The sequence below is a fragment of the Molossus molossus genome, unplaced genomic scaffold (assembly GCF_014108415.1).
Source record: "Molossus molossus isolate mMolMol1 unplaced genomic scaffold, mMolMol1.p scaffold_m16_p_6, whole genome shotgun sequence".
In the NCBI taxonomy this organism is placed as follows: domain Eukaryota; kingdom Metazoa; phylum Chordata; class Mammalia; order Chiroptera; family Molossidae; genus Molossus; species Molossus molossus.
In genome coordinates, this window is record NW_023425399.1 from 54,911,740 (window position 1) to 54,924,121 (window position 12,382).

Below are 12,382 nucleotides of genomic sequence, written 5' to 3' on the forward strand. Positions count from 1 at the left end.
GAGAAACTGCTGTCACTGGAAGCCATGCATGGCACTACAAGAAGTGAGGACTTGTTTGAGAGACTTGTTTTATCAATGAAAAAAACTTGAGCTAACATTTGAAAAGTTAAGTGGCCTTACTACACATGGAGCTCCAGCTATGGCTGGCTCACAAAAAGGGTTAATTGCATTTGTCAAGAAAGAACTGAACTGTCTGTCTTGATTCAAGTGATTTAAAATTATGACACTGCATCATACACCAAGAAAATCTCTGTGCACACTCATTTTGACTCAACAATGTGATATCAACAGTAAAATCTGATAGAATCCAGAAGATGGCGGTGGGCAGGACCTGAGGGAGGGTGCGTGTGTGAGAGAGTGAGCCAGTGTGTGAGAGAGTGTGAGTGGACGTAAAGGTGGACAACCAAATCTGAGCAGTGCAGAGCCACGGAGCAGAAAGTTCCTGTGCTGTGGACAGGAGCAGCTGGCTACCATGGTAAGCAGCACTTCAGGGCGCTTCTCCCTGCAACACAGGGAGGTCCCACCATTTTGGAAGATCCTGGGTCTTCCCTGGGAGGAAGTGGTGGGAGCAGCTAGGGCCCAGCAACCTGAGCCACCAGCACACCTGGAAACATCAGACCAGTGGACACTCTGTGTCAACACAGACCAGTTCACAATAGTAGAGCTCCCAAGGTGCTGGTTGCGGAAGCCCAGCATCATCCGTCATAGTAGCACCACTCTCAGAGTCAAGATATACCCCAAGAAAGGCTGGGGAGCAGACATCCAACCCCAGGCAACAGAAGCACAAAACCAGCATCTGAGACCCATCCCCAAAAACTAGAGCAAAAGATGAGAAGGAGTTAAGCCCCACTGGGCAGCAGCACTCCCTAGCCACCAGATGCAGGACCTGGGGCTCCACAGAGGCCTGTGTGGCCAGCAGTCCACAAGAGCAGTGGGAAGCCAGAGCCCCAGAGACTGGTGCAACCCAGCTGCCCGCCTATGAGAACTGCAGGGGGCGAGGGCACCAGAGAGGCCTGTGCTACCCAGCAGGGACTGTGCCATCCAGTTACCCTTGAAACCTGCTGGGTGCTGAAGCACCAGAGAGGTCTGTGCAACCCAGAAGAGACTGCACGATCTAGTTACCCACTGGGCCTGTGGGGTGCTGAAGCACCAGAGAGGCCTGTGTGACCCAACAGCCCATAACAGAGGCATAGAGGATGTGAAAATGGAGACAGAGTGAATAGAAGCTATGCAGATGATCTCCCAGGACCAAATGAGAATTACAACTAAAATAAAGACAAATCCTCAGAGAAAAGCAACAAAACAGCAGCAGGACAGGACCATATAACCAGGAACATTGGTAGGATCGGCGGAGGCGCAAGAGGGTGTTGGGCTGGAAGCCCACAGACAACAGCAGTCTTAGCTGTGAGCAGCGCCCTTGGGAAATGAAGACCAAGCCTGCTCTACAGTGCAGAGAGCCAGGACAGAACACTAAAATAGCCACAGCCACTCACCTGGGGGTCATAGCAGAGGGAGGGCAGAATGGGCTGGAACTGTGGGGACACCCGGGATTTAGAGAGCACTCAGAGTTTTTGCTGAGATGCGGCCACAAAGGACGGTGACCAGTGTGCTCCTTCCTCAAGATGTGGGGAAAAGCAGCAGCACTTCCCCCCTCAAAGATTCAGCCTTTCCAAGATGAGGCAAAAAAATGCAAATTGAGGCACATTAACAACCAGCCTCTATAACACCCTCTGGAAATCCTCTTATGCAAAACACCAGGGGTACATTCCAAGGCAGTGAGTAACTGAGACTACTAGCCTCAAGGATAAAGCTAGAGGATAACTGAACTTTCTCTGGGCTTGCAAATCTACCCAGAAAAGTAAGACTTGACAGTGGTGTTTAATGTGGGCCCACCCAGGCTCATCCAAACCCAGTAGAGGAAGCCACAAACAGCAGAACACCAACACCCACAGGGAAAATTTGGCAGGCTCCAAAACCCACTATCTCATGCCAAATGGTGAAACAAAGAAACAAATCCTAAATGAAACAACAAGAGAAATCTACTGAAGATGAGATCAATGAAATGCAGCTAAGCAAATAATCAGAGGTAGAGTTCAGAGCCATGGTTTTGAGAAACTTCAATAGCATGAGTAAGGACATCAGCACCATGAATAAAGATATAGAAACATTGAAAACCAACCAAGTGGAAATGAAGAATGACATAGCAGAAATTAAAAACATATTGGAAAGACTAACCAGCAAAGTAGAAGAAGCTGAGGACCAGATCAGTGATTAGAAGACAGGGTAGAAAAAAAATCAACCAATCAGAAAACCAAAAGGAAAAAACAATTAAAAAACAGAAAGATAACTTAAGTAAACTGTGCAACAACAAGAAATGTAATAACATTCGCATCATAGGAGTTCCCAAAGAGGAAGAAAATGGAAAGTGTTAGAGAATATATTTGAAGAAATAGTGACAGAAAACTTTCCTAACTTGGTGAAGGAAGAAGGCATGCAAGTTCAAGAAGCACAGAGAGCCCCAAGTAAGAAGAACCCAAACAGGCCCACGCCAAGACACATAGTAATTAAAATGCCAAAAATTAAAGACAGATAATCATAGAGGCAGAAAGAGATAAGCAACAGGTTACCTACAAAGAAAACCTCATGAGGCTCTCAGCTGACGTCTCAACAGAAACACTACAGGCCAGAAGGGAGTGGCATGAAGTAATCAAGGTCATGAAAAACAAGGATCTGAATTTATCCAGCAAGGCTATCATTCAAAATAGAAGGTCAAATAAAGACCATTCCTGACCAAAAAAAAAAAAAAAAAGCTAAGGGAATAAACACCAAACAAGCACTGCAAGATATGCTAAAAGGATTGCTGTAATTAGTACAAGAAATAGGAAGAAAAATATAACCACACTAAACAAATATGGCAATAAACAAGCACATATCAATTATCACCTTAAATGTGAATGGTTTGAATGCTCTGATAAAAAGACACATAGTAGGTGACTGGATAAGAAAGCATGACTCACCTATATGTTGTTTACAAGAGATCCACCTCACTACAAAAAATTCACAAAGGTTGAAAGTGACGGGATGGAAAAAAATCTTTTAAGCAAATGAAAAGCAAAAAAAAAAAAAAAACTGAGGTAACAGTACTCATATCTGATGAAGTAGATTTCAAAATGAAGACAATAACTAGAGACAAAGAAGGCCACTACATAATATTGAAAGGATCTATCCAACAGGAAGATAGAACCTTGGTAAACATATATGCACCCAATATAGGAGCACCAACATATATTAAAAATCTTTTGGAGAACATCAAAGAAGAAATCAACAGTAATACAATCATAGCAGGGGAACTTAACACCCTGCTGACATCACTGGATAAATCCTCTAGACAAAAAATTAACAAAGAAACACAGACTATAAATAAAACGCTAGATCAAATGAATTTAATAGACATCTACAGAAAATTACACCCCAAAACTGCAGAATTCACATTCTTCTCAAGTGCACATGGGACATTCTGAAAGATAGACCACATGTAGGGCACAAATTAAGTCTCTACAAGTTCAAGAAGGTTGAAATCATATCAAGCATCTTCTCAGATCACAATGGCATGAAACTAGAAATCAATAGCAACAAGAACATGCAAAGACATTTGAAAACATAGAGGCTAAATAGCATGTTATTGAACAATGAATGGGTTACCATGGAGATCAAGGAAGAAATTAAAAACTTCCTGGAAACCAACGAAAATGAACACACAACACAAAATCTATTAGATGCAGCGAAAGCAGTTCTGAAAGGGAAGTTCATAGCACTACAGGTCTACCTCAAGAAGCTAGAAAATTTTCTAATAGACTATCTAACCTCACACCCTAAAGAACTAGAAAGCAAACAGAAAGAAAACCCCAGAGCCAGTAGAAAGAAGGAAATAGTAAAAATCAGAGTGGAAATCAATTACATGGAGATCGAAAACACAATTCAAAGAATCAATGAACAAAGAGCTGGTTCTTTGAAAAGATAAACAAGACTGATGGACCCTTAGCTAGAATCACCAAGAAACAAAGAGAGCCCTGTCCAGTTTGGCTCAGCTGTTAGAGCATCGGCTGTGGTCCAGAGAGACCCGGGTTCGGTCCCCACTTAAGGGCATGTACCTTGGGTGAAGTTTGTTCCCGTTCCTGGTTGGTCATGCGGGTGGCAGCCACTCGAAGTGTCCCTTTCACATTGATGTTTCTCTCTCTCTCTCTCTCTCTTCCTCTCTCTCCCTTTCACTCTATCTGAACAAAAATGAAAAAATGTCCTTGGGTGAGAATTTAAAAAAAACAAAACAAAAACAAAGAGAACCCAAATATACAAAATCAGAAATGAAAGAAGAGAAATAATAACTGATACCACAGAAATACAAAGAATCATTAACAAATATTATGAACAATTATATGCCAACAAATTCGATAATCTAAGCAAAATGGACAAATTTCTGGAAATGCATAGTCTCCAAAAACTGGCCCGTGAAGAGATAGAAAACTTGAAGAGACCAATAACAACAAAAGAAATTGAAGATGTAATCAAGACTGTAATCAAGATTCTCCCAGCAAACAAAAGCCCCACCCCAGAAGGATTCATGAAAGAATTTTACCAAACATTCAAAGAAGAACTAGTACCCATTTGCCTCAAACCATTTCAAAAAATTCAAGAAGAAGGATTTCTAAACTTGTTTTATGAGGCCAGCATAGTTCTAATTCCCAAACCAAAAAAAGACACTACAAAAAAAGAAAACTGCAGGCCAATATCACTGATGAACATAAATGCCAAAATCCTGAACGATATATTAGCAAATCGAATCCAAAAATACATCAAAAAAATTATTCACCATGACCAAGTGGGATTCATCCCAGAGATGCAAGGCTGGTAAAATATTCGCAAATCAATAAATGTGATACACCACATAAACAAAATGAAAGATACAAATCATATGATCATATCAATAGTCGCTGAAAAAGCATTTGACAAAATCCAGCACTCATTTCTGATAAAAATGCTCAGCAATCTGGAAATAGAGGGATCATATCTCAACACAATAAAGGCCATATATGAAAGACCTTCCGCCAACATAATACTCAATGGGCATTAATTAAAACCATTTTCTTTAAGAACAGGACAAGGATGCCCACTTTCGCCACTCTAATTTAACATAGTACTGGAAGTCTTAGCCACAGCAATTAGACAGGAAGAAAAAATAAAAGGAATCCAAGTGGGAAAGGAGGAAGTGAAACTGTCATTATTCACAGATGACATAATACTATACGTAGAAAACCCTAAAGAGTCCACCAAAAATTTACTAGACTTAATAAATAAATTTGGCAAAGTAGCAGGATACAAAATTAACGTCAAGAAATCGACGGCATTCTTATACACCAATGATGAACTCACAGAAAGAGAAACTAAGAAAACAATCCCATTTACCATTGTGGTAAAAAAATTAAGATACCTAGGAATAAACTTAACCAAAGAAATAAAAGACTTATTTGCAGAACACTACAGGTCATTGAAAAAAGAAATAAAGGAAGATATAAAAAAGTGGAAGCACATATCTTTTTCATGGATTGGAAGAATCAACATCATTAAAATGTCTATACTACCCAAAGCAATCTATAGATTCAATGCAATACCCATCAAAATACCAATGACATACGTCACAGAACTAGAACAAATACTTCAAAAGTTCATATGGAACCAAAAAGACCCCAAATAGCCACAGCAATCTTGAAAAAGAAGAACAAAGTAGGAGGGATCACATTACCAAATTTCAGATTATACTACAAAGCCACTGTAATCAAAACAGCCTGGTACTGGCACAAGAACAGGCATATAGACCAGTGGAACAGAACAGAGAACCCAGTAATGGACCCTAGGCAATATGCTCAATTAATATTTAATAAAGGCAGCAAGAGCATACAATGGAGTAAAGACAGCCTCTTTAATAAATGGTGTTGGAAAAATTGCACAGCTACATGCAAAAAGATAATATTACACCATCAACTTACACCATACACAATAATAAACTCCAAATGGATAAAAGACTTAAATGTGACTCATGAATCCATAAAAATCCTAGAAGAAAATGTAGGCAACAAAATTTCAGACATTATACGCAGAATTTTCACTGATATATCACCTAAGCCAACAGAAACAAAGGAGAAAATGAACACATGGGACTACATCAAACTAAAAAGTTTCTGCACAGCAAAAGATACAATCATCAAAATAGAAAGGCAACCCACTGTATGGGACAGAATAATTGCCCATGATATATCAGATAAGGGGTTAATTTCCAATATATATAGAGTGCTCATACAACTCAACAAAAGGAAGACAAAGAACCCAATTAAAAAATGGGCAGAGGAGCTGAATAGACACCTCTCCAAACAGGACATACAAATGGCCCAGAGACATATGAAGAAATGTTCAACATCACTAATCATCAGAGAGATGCAAATTAAAACAACAATGAGGTATCATCTCACACCTGTCAGAATGGCCACCATCAACAAATCATCAAACAACAAGTGTTGGCGAGGGTGTGGAGAAAAGGGGACTCTAGTACACTGCTGGTGGGAATGCAGACTGGTGCAGCCACTATGGAAAACACTATGGTGTTACCTCAAAAAATTAAAAATTGAACTTCCCAGTGATCCCACTTCTAGGAATATACCCTAAGAAGCCTGAAATACCAATAAAAAAGAATATATGTACCCCCATGTTTATAGCAGCACTATTCACAATAGCTAAGATCTGGAAACAGCCCAAGTGTCCATCAGTTGACGAATGGATAAAAAAGCAGTGGTACATATACACAATGGAGTGCTATGCAGCTGTAAGAAAGAAAGATCTCTTATCCTTTGAGATGACATGGAGGGACCTGGAAAGTATTATCCTAAGTGAAACAAGCCTAACAGAGAATGACAAGTATCATATGATCTCACTTATTTGTGGAATATAATGAACATAACAGTCTGAGGAATGGGGTAGTCCCAGAGTTGTGGAAGTGGGGTACGGAGTGACAATCCCCAGAAGCCGGGGTGGTGGGGGTGAGATAAACCACAGAACTTAAATGCATGTATGCATGAAAAATGGACATGGACAACAGAGCTGGGGACAGGGCAGGGAGGGAGGGAGAGGGTGGAATCAGTTGGGGAAAAAGGAGAAACATCTGTAACAAAAATAAATAAATTTTTTTAAAAAAGAAACATCTGTAACAAAAATAAAATAAAATAAATAGTGCTGCTATGAAAAAAAAAACAACAGTAAAATTTATGTCATGCATAAATTTTCTCAAAAGGCTTTAACAACTTCCAGTTTAAGGAGTTACTGAATTATCTTGACTTTGAGTATGGTGATCTTGTTTATCACTGTCAAGTGCAGTGGCTGAGTCGCTGGAGTATGCTCATGAGGTTTTACGAGCTGTGGGATGAAGCTGAGCAGTTCATGGGGGATGAAGAGAAAACCTGTGAGGGAACTCATTGATGGCAAGTGGCTGTGTGATTTAGTGTTCATGGTAGACATTACCAAAGACCTCTCAGAGCTCAACATCAAGCTGCAGGGCCCCAACCTGATTCTCAGCTTCCTGCTTTCAAATGTGAAATCATTTTGCCCTGGCCAGTTTGGCTCAGCGGTTAGAGCGTCGGCCTGCGGTCCAGAGAGACCCGGGTTCAGTTCCCGCTAAGGGCACGTACTTCGGTTGCAGTTTGTCCCAGGCCCTGGTTGGGTCGTGCGGTTGGCAGCCACTCGATGTGTCCCTTCACGTTGATGTTTCTCTCTCTCTCCCTTCCTCTCTCTCCCTCCTACTCTATCTGTATAAAAAATGGAAAAATATCCTCGAGTGAGGATTAAAAAAAAAACACACAAAAAAAACCAATGTGAAATCATTTTAAGCTAAATGTGGAAAATGTAACTCTAAAGGAATAACATGGTGCATTTCCCCACTCTGAAAGGACAAAAGCCTTCTATGATATGTGAATATGCTGCTGAATGTGCGAAACTAGTTGAGGCATGTAATGAAAGACTCAAAGATGTGTAAAGTAAACAAATGGAATTGAACATCTTTGCTACACCCTTTAATGTGGAACCAACTGATGTGCCTGATAACCTACAGTATGAAATTCAGCTGCAAAGCAATGATGAGTTGAAAGCTAGGTAAACAACCTCCTACTGCTTTAGTTATATAAATGTTACATAAGCAATGATGAATATCCCACTTTGAGGAGACATTCATTGAAATATGCATCTGTATTCGGAACAACTTATTGCTATGAGCAGTTCTTTTCAAAATATACCATCTCAAAGAGTCAGCTGTGCTCCAAACTGACAGATGCAAACCTGGAAAAGCAGTTGTGAGTAGCAACATCATCAATACCAGCTAACATCACATGCCTCACCAAAGAGAAGCAGTTCTAGCCATCACATTGAAGAGCTTCTGGGTTGGTGAACAAGAAAACATCCATGCTCAGGGAGGGTGGTGCATCTCAAATTCCCTAGGTGTGGCAGGATAGTAAGAAGTTAGGAAAATTTCTTGGCAAGTGGAGTGGGGAAACTGAGATAGGTAGATGATTCAAACTGACCTCATACAGCACTCTGACTCACCTGCCTCCTCTCCCTTGTACAACCACCCCCTTAAGCATTAAGCCCTTAGGACAATGGAATTCTAGTTCAAATGAAACTCTTAGGAACAAAACCTCAGGTCTGCCCTGTCCAGGTGGCTCAGTTGATTGGAGTGTCGTCCTATGCACCAAAATGTTGCGGATTCAATTCCCAGTCAAGGCACATACCTAGGTTGCAGGTTCGATCCTCAGTCAGGAGGCAACCAATCAATGTTTCTTTCTCATGTCAATGCTTCTCTCGCTCTCTCCCCTTTCCTCTTTCTCTAAAAATCAATGAAAACATATCCTTGGGTGAGGATTAAAAGGAAAAAAAAGCCTCAGGTTTGTTGACCACAGAGACAGTTTTAGTTAAACTAGAGATAACATCTAGGCTCAATTGTATTTCAACATCAGGCCCAGAAAAGCAGCAAAAACAGATGAAGCATGGCTAACATCAGGACCAGATGCAATGACCAATGACCTTCCTACCTTAGCCCTGACCAATCAGTAGAGACCAAAACCCTGACCCTATAGGCTCATTTTGATGCATCAGCATCTGGAAAGCTGGTGAATATTCATTCTGTTGAGATACTACCCTGAATTTCCTGCCTTTAGAAAATGTATTTAAAACCTTTACAACAAAGGCCCCAGTGCATGCGCTCTTTCTCTCTCTCTCTCCAGCATGCCTGCCCCACCTCTTTTCTAAGGTGCTTTTCTTTGCTTTCTTTCTCTAATGGTACTTCTTTTGCCTCAGTAGCTTGTTTCCTGAGTCCACACAACTCATCTGCTCACTTCTTCTGCCTCTGTGACTTTCTTTCTAAAGGGCCAAGGCAGCCACACCTAGGCTCAACTATTCTTCACATTTCTAAAGGTCCAAGGCAGCTCACTCTGGGTCCTCTTCTATCTTAAACCCTTCCTTTGTTCCAGCTTTAATAAATGTACCCTCAAAACCACTGGACTCGTAAATCTTTTCTTTGAGAAGTAAAGAACTAATAGCCCACAATTCTGCTAACACTGGGACAGAAGCTCCTATGCTGGGAGCCCTTCTGGACCTTACCCTATGTATCTCTTCATCTGGCTGTTCATTTGTATTCTTTAATATGCCCTTTGAAGTACATCAGTAATAGTTAAGTATATCGTTTTCCTAGGTTCTGTGAGCCTTTATAGCAAATTATCAAACTGGAGGAGGGGTTCATGGGAACCTCTAATTTGTAGCCAAATCTGATAGATGTTGTGGGTGACCTGGGGACCCACTAATTGTGACTGTGTCTGAAATGGGTGCAGTCCTGTGGAATCTGTGCTGACTCCTGGTAGTGTCGGACCTGAGTTAATCTGTAGGACACTCAGTCTATGACTGTAGAACTGTTTGATTGGTATGGAAAACCCACACATCTGCTGGAAGTGTTCTGTGTGTTGAAGAAAGTGTTTTCCTTTCAACCTACAAGCCCAGCATGGTCTGGTTCCACCCAACCCTGTCATCACCTCTTGCTCTTGCTCTGCTTCAACCACACCTCTTTCCTTGCGGCTGGCTCCTTCGTCTTCATGAAGATTCCACCTTCACAAGGGTAACTTCCTCAGTCACTTCTTCTGGATTCAGTTCCATAGTACTGGATTGCTTCCTCAGTCTCCCTTCCCTTTGCTGACTGAAGTCTAACTCAGCCCCCAACTGAGTAGAGACCATGCCTGATTTGTCCCCATCAGGGCCTGGGGCTTATTAGGCTCTCAAGGATTTGTGGAAGTAACTGAACGAGAGAATCTGACATCAAATATCTCCATGGCTTTGTCAAAGTTAAGAAACATTCAAACTTGTGAAAAATGTGTTTTATTTAAGTCAAAACTGTCAACAATGGCCAGGAAGCAAAATCAAAATGGACTGAGATAATGCTCAAGAGAATGGTAGTTTTGCACATATATATACATACACACACACACACACACACACACACACACATATATATAACCAACCCCCATAAGTGGGTTGGTTATGTGAAATCCATTGGTGAGAGATTAGGGAGGTGGGAAAAAGCAAAGTGGGGAAATCTCTGGGATTGGATAAAAAGTAAAATGACAGACACATACATCTTTTACATAAGTGGGTACAGGATAGTTAACAACTCAATAACAATGTGGGGAGTTATGGTCTCTGCAGAGTGGTACCTGTGCTTTGAGGAGTCTGGAAAAAGGAAAATTCCTTTGACATTCCAAAGATATGTTACTATAGATGCAAAAAGACAATAGACAGGCTCGGTTAAGGTAAAGAATGATCTTTGCCAGGGAAGATGCTGGCTTAGGACATGACTACTTGCCATAAACTGCTTTTAGGTCTTTGTTGCAAGGTCGCCATGCGGGCCTTCCCTGAGCTTGTCAGGTTAGCACATGGCCCTTTTTCATCGACTGATTTCATAAAAAGGGCTCACCTTGGAAGGTTCCAGAAGGGAAACTTGGATGAGAGACATCATACAAGCAAACATTTCCACTAAATCTCAGGTTTAAAAAAAGTTATTAAAAACTGTAGGTATTCATACATCCAAAGAACTGCTGATCAGAGCTTGGCATTTCCAGATAGAGAATGGATGGCCATGCTGAGATGAACAGTGTTGACAAAAAAGGTACCATATACTAAACCTGACAAGCTCAGAGTGGCCTGCATGGCAGGTCTTAGAAACACAGAAACCTCACGTAACACATAGGATAGTCTGAAATTAAAGCTGCTTAACTAAAAGCAAGTCATGGGCCCTGGCCAGTTTGTCTTAGCAGCTAGAGCATCGGCCTGTAGTCCAAAGAGACCCGGGTTCAGTTCCCACTATGGGCGCGTACCTCGGTTGATTTGTCCCCTGCCCCGGTTGGTCGTGTGGGTGGCAGCCACTCGATGTGTCCCTTTCACGTCGATGTTTCTCTCTCTCTCCCTCCCTCTCTATCTGAACAAAAAATGGAAAAAAATGTCCTTGGGTGTGGATAAATAAATAAATAAAAGCAAGTCATGGTGGGTAGTCATGTCCTAGGCCTGTATCTTCCTTGACAAAGGTCTATTTTTACCTTAACTGAGCCAGCCAGTCTTTGCGTCTACGATAATCTACAATAAAGGGTCAGAGTAATCCCCTTTATCCAGACACCTAACAATCTTCCATTAGAGCACCTAACCAGGAACTCCTCGTTATCTTACTGCCCAAATACCATCTCTTTGTGCGGTAAATGTTAACTATCCCATACCCACCAATGTAGAAGTATTTGTCTCTTCATTTTACTTCTTATGCAGTCTCAGACTTCCCAGCTTTGCCTTTTCCTGCCTCCCTAACCTACCACCAATGAATTTCATGTAGCCCTCCTTACTCCTCCTCCTTTGGCTATAATGTATAAAATAAAATGCAAATCTGTCCTTCTCCAGGGTATTTTCTCAATTTATTGAGATTTTGCTTCCTGGCAATTATCAGTTTGGTTCTAATAAACTCATAAAAATCTCTGCAGGTTTGGACATTTCTTACATCAACAAGTATTGCTCCAATCAGAAACAGGGCCAGGTTACCTCCAGTCCCTCCTGGTATACAAATCTCTTCTATGGTTCCCATGGATTCCAGAGGGATCATACAGATAGCAATTGCCGACTGAATTCCCTAGGTAGAGCCACACTGTTTTAGCTTTCTTCACATCCACAAAGAAAACAGCTCTTCTAGCCTCACCTACCTCCTTCAGAACACCAAAGGCAGAAGATGGAAAGGGCCTTCAAGGGAAGTCCAGGAAAGCCTGTACTA